Here is a 5,980-nt window from a genome sequence, read left to right on the forward strand (position 1 = left end):
CTTTGATGCCCACATTAGGAATTATCCTCCAAAGCTTGATTATGCAGCTTAATCTGAAGATTACATTTCCGTGATTACTGTAGGTTAAGCATGGCTGACCCCCTGAACTCCACCACCACCATCACCACCCAGCTTCACACTTTCATAGGGTCGGGGGAATTCATCAGCGTGACGCAAACAGGAGACTTTCACTCTTTGGATTTTGCTTGCAATGTTTTGCTTCTTCTGTTATTAACTATTCTGTTATTAACAACATTGTCTCTGTTTCTTCCATTATTAACTATTGTGATGGCTTACTATTCCACTAGGTACCTAATTTATAGGTCAGGGGCCAGATTCACCAAAGCACTTACGAACCTGTCCATCTTTTCTCAATCTTTGGTGGCTTTGTTTCCAGTTATTAAACAGTTAATGAGCTCCGAAGCACCAGGAGGCTGTTTATAACAATAACAACAGTTGAATGGTAAGTTTTCATGTTTGTAAACTGTTTAATAAATGTAACCAAAGTCGTCAAAGATTGAGGAAAGATGTACACGTTCGTAAGTGCTTGCGTAAGTGCTTTCATGAATCTGGCCCCAGGACAGGAGTCCTGACATCATGTCAGTCAGGTCATGCAATCAAGTCATCATGCAATCGTATTTTCTCGTCCATTCCCTTGTTTTAAATGTTGGTAGTGAGCCAGTCACTGATCTCTGTTGTACTCCCATTCCTTCTTTTCCGTTGCACTCCCATGCCTTCTTTGTCACCAGTGTTTCACGCATGTTTTCAGCATCTAATCACAAAGAAAAGCCTGCTCATCTGGGACTCTGTATTGCCATCCAGATTTGACTTTGCTACCAGCCGACCCACTCTCACTGCCATCTCTTTGAGAGCTTCATCTATATATATGTGCATTGTGTTAAATAGTTATGAATGTTACATCACCTTGCTTATATTCATGTTGCTATTTCAAAAATTTGAAATAGTCAAATAGTCTCCCATTTGGTTTAAACACATGCTCTAATTTAATTAAAAAATGTCCATATGGCAACTGATGTTTTCCTTCCTGCAGCATAAAATCTTAAATCTTTTTTATGATGTGTTCAAATCCACTGTTATGAAAGTCTTTTGTGATACAATATATTTTCCGCTTTCAACTTAACATGAAAGGAATAATGTATTCATCTTCTACCTTTACTTAAATTTTCTAGCACCTAAAAATCATCATTGTAACACACACAGATCACACTAACGTGATGCATCAAATGAACAAATCCACAAGGGCCGTGACGAGGATTCGAACCTGCGTCCGGGAGCATCCCAGACACTGCCTTAATCGACTGAGCTACAACAGGGTAAAAGGGTTGAAACCGAAGTTCTACTGAACTTACTGGATCCCGTAGCCTTTCCTAGGCACAAACCAGGATTTTACACAACTCCCTCCCCCACCCTGCACCCGAGCTATGTCAATAGGCCATTCTCCCTCTTTGTCCTTACATCATTACACATTTTACCCTGTCGTAGCTCAGTCAATTAAGGCAGTGTCTGGGATGCTCCCGGACGCAGGTTCAAATCCTCGTCACGGCCCTTGTGGATTTGTTCATCATCATTGTAAGTTTCTTCATCTTTTTTTTAGTTGCAGTTTTTCCATATGTTGTTTGTGGCATATTCAGGAGGTATCTGTAATATTTACATTCTTCCTTACTATCCTTGCCTTTGTACGAGGGAACTGTTTTGGCTTTTATCCAGTCATTTTGCACATTTCTTATTTTACAAGCAAGTATGAATTTTTTGTGCAATTGATCTATGACTATCAACACTTTCTACTAACATCCTGGTTGATATTTTGTTCATTTCTGGGTCTTTTTTTTTCACCCAGGAATATTTTAACAATGGCTGCTATTAACTCCCCGTCCCGTACCAATTTATGGATTTAAATATTCCATTGCATCGTTCCATTACCATACTTGATGTAAAAGGATAAAGAGGCAGGCAATGATAACACAAAATGCAGTCCTTCTTCCATCAGTTTAATACTGCATTGCATTTATAAAAGACACTTTAATGTGTCCTATATTTACACTTCTAATGTTTCCTCGTTAAATTTAACTTTTTGCTTCAGCATAACGTGTTACTCGGCTTGGTTCTATTACTCTAATTTGCTTTTTTCTTTACAAGGAACCATTTAATTTCTTTGTTTTGTTTCTTGTGTGGGTTATCTTGGGGCTTAGTGTCCCTGTGGCCCGGTTCTTAACCAGGCCTCCTTTTTGTTACACACACCCAGGAAGCAGCCCGTAGCAGCTGTCTAACTCCCAGGTACCTATTTACTGCTAGGTGAAAAGGGGCATCAGGGTGAGAGAAACTCTGCCAATTTGTTTCCGCCTCCACCGGGGATCGAACCCGGAACCTCAGGACTACGAATCCCGAGTGCTGTCCACTCAGCTTTCAGGCCCCGTGTATACTACTTTTGATCTATTTTTTAATACCTTGGTAAATATTTGACATAAGCAGCTATTTCTTTTTTCATTGATGCCTCTTTATTCATCTGTGAATCATCACAACTTGCAGCTACTGCTTGCAATAGGTTTCATTTCCCTCATTCATGACATTTCATCATCTTCCTTTTGCAGGTTTCATTATACAGTGCTCCAGCTAATTTAGTACAGTTTTTATAGTCAGTACAGTTTCATTTTTAAACTATTAAATACTTAAAACTGCACAATTGAGGCAATTCTCTACGCACTAGATAAAGTGATAAAATAGGGAACTGCCGTATTTCCTGGGGTATAGGATGCATGGATTTGGTTGACCACCAACTCTGTGTACATAAAGGTGACCTGTCTTTTAACCCCTCATATACACAGGAGACATGTTAAATCACATTCACTTGAAAATTGGTGTGGTTAAATCACATCCACTTGAAAATTGGTGTGGTTAAATCACATTCACTTGAAAATTGGTGTGGTTAAATCACATTCACTTGAAAATTGGTGTGGTTAAATCACATCCACTTTAAAATTGGTGTCAAGAAATGTATGATGAAACACTAAAATTGTTTGTTTTGCAAAATCTTCATGTAAATTAGGGGACATCTGATTTGGCCGAAAATATGGTAAATGTTTATGCGGTACAGTACTATACTGTACCGCATAAACATGTATGACTATTTGATAAAGGCGCATGCCTTTCCATTGGAGACATTCGGCGCCGTGGAGAGGGGGGACCTGCTGCCTGGGTAACAGCTTCTCCCCCGAATCAACCTACCCTGGCTTTGCGCCCTGGTGGGGCCACTCCAGACCGACAACCAGAGCGCAATTCCATAGTCTCCTGAGACTGATGGATACCTACTACTACTATATTGTGAAGTGGAGGCTGGTCAAGAAAAGAACGAGCATAATACCAAGGTCTTCTAAGCCAGTAGTGAGCGAGAATGTTAGAAGAATGGCTAAAAAAATAAAACGAGTTGATTGAGGTCACTAGTAATGTGTAGGGGAATGTTAAAAGGTCAAACAAAAGAGCATAGTGGTGTGTCAGAAGGGTGTCTTAGACAAATTTATATAAAAAATTGAAGATGCAAATGTGATAAGGAAGTTCATGAGCCACTTACTGCATTTAAAGAGAATCTTTTTGGATTTTGTGGAGATAAATTTAACTCACAAGATAAAATTGCTTTGAGGGATTATCTATTTCAAGAATTTGCTTAGTGGCTGTGAGCTTGCTGGCATTTTTCCAAAATTCTAACAGTCATTCCAAGTCATTCTTGCTGCTTTCCTAGTCTGACTACCTGGATGTTTCATGCTTGTAATAATCTCTTTTTAAGTCTAATGTCATTATTATTATGTGGTGTCAACGAGCCAGAGACTCACATCCCTGTCATATGAAGATATCAGAAATACAGTTTCTTACATAATTTAAATGTAGAAAATTTTATGGGATAGTGTTATGCCAAGATAAATCACAGTTCTTTCAAAAAACAAATATTTTGTAATTGCTATATATATAGCAAGTTGTATGCTACATGTAGCAAGATATAACATCTTGCTATATGTAGCAAGAGATATGCCACACATGAGCTCTTGAGTAACTGATGTCATTTGTGAGAAATCAAATTGGTACTGGTTTTCAATGCTATGACTTATGTCAACATATTGTAATATTTTACGAGAGGTTCCACTAAAGATTGCAATTTTTTTCATTTGATTTATTTAATCCTGTATGGTGTAGCTAGTTTAAGATGGATACTTGGAGTATGCCTGGAGTATGCCTGGAGTATGCCTGGAGTATACCTGGAGGGTTCTGAGAGTTGTCCTGTGTTGAGCCTACTCTGGGGCCGGGCTTGTCTTGTGAAAGCATATCTACATAAATAAGTGTTAGAGGCATTAAATATGCCTAAACTAGAAGATAAAAGAAACAGAGGTGATATGATCACTACGTACAAAATAGTAACATGAATCGATAAAATTGTTAGGGAATTCCTGAGACCTGGAACTTCAAACGCTGCCACCATCTAACCCTCATTCAAAAACACAGGATTCAACAGGGAATAAATGATAAAATTGGGGGAAAAACTCTAAACACCATTAATCAATCACAGGTTTATGAAACAAAGTAGTTATAATCGAACACATCCTAAAAGAAATAAATTCCTAGCTAGAGGCAATGGTTTTAAACTTACCTATGCAGGCGAATGGTACAGGACGGACCGAAACGTCGTCGTCCCTTCACCTTCTAGTGTGTGGTCTGGTCTACTGTGAATTCCTATAACTGCACTTAAACTCCCAAGGATTGAATGATGAAGATTAAGCCAGCCAAAAGGTGGCACGGGCATGAATAGCCCGTAAGTGGTGGCCCTTTTGAGCCATTACCAGTATCAATAGATGATACAGGAAATCTGTGGTGGTGCAACTGCACCCTGCGTGACAGGAGATGTCTCCCGTGTAAACTCCCAACAGAACTTTACCTTAAAAACAAGCCAGGCCAGATGGAATGTCTGCTTCGAGGTCTTAACCCCCACAATGTTCACCAGCAACACTTTAAAAGTAAATTCATCCCTCCTGTTCCAGAATTTGGGATCCACTTTCGTGGATTTATGTGCAATTGACTGATACTTCCCACAGTCAGTTAGCGTAATTACAGGAGTTTTCCGGCCAGGTGGTGGCAGCAGAAAATTCTCTCGAGTTTGCTTGTAGCTGAGAAGCACAGCGTCCTTGTTTAATAATAATAATAATAATAATAATAATAATAATAATAATAATAATTTATTTAGGAACAGTACATACGTAGTTGCAGCGTTACAGTACAACATTTATGTTTTAAAGATAGAGGTAGTACAGTACATACAATACCTAAAGCCACTAGTACGCATAGCGTTTCGGGCAAGGAGAGGTGGGGAAAAAATCACTTAGACTAAAACTTAATAGTAATTGAGCTGTGTTTGTTGTACCTAGGCGGTTTAAGGCGGTAAACAAAGATCCAAAAGTGATTCCATGCACCCGCCAAACCCCCTGTTTATGAATGAAAAGCGGTATACACACGACTCACAACTGCTGACGTTCGAACATATCCGGAACAAGTGCTTCACTGACGAATTTTGTTCGAACCACAACGCTATAAATGCTTCACCCACGTACTACAAATACAAATAATCACCAACAGAACCTAAACACCTAACCTAACCTAACCTATGGCTATTTATACACAATATGCTAATATATTATAATATTAATTTATACTTGAGAAAATTCCCGTTTTGAATGAACAGCATGTTAAATATATGAATGCGTCTGTGGGGTTGACCGCTGGATGTAATGGACGTGAGTCGAGGACGGGTTGCAGCGCCAGATGTATTACTGCCAGTTGTCGGGGACAGGGACAGGAATCCTTTATTTATTTGCCTTTATTTGGGACAGGTAAATTACCAAGAACTCCCTAGGTCGACGGCTGACCTCTCCTAGGCTCATAATAATTGTTCATCTCCGGGTATATTTATGACTAAACTGGT

This window comes from Procambarus clarkii, chromosome 61 (assembly GCF_040958095.1).
Source record: "Procambarus clarkii isolate CNS0578487 chromosome 61, FALCON_Pclarkii_2.0, whole genome shotgun sequence".
In the NCBI taxonomy this organism is placed as follows: Eukaryota; Metazoa; Arthropoda; class Malacostraca; order Decapoda; family Cambaridae; genus Procambarus; species Procambarus clarkii.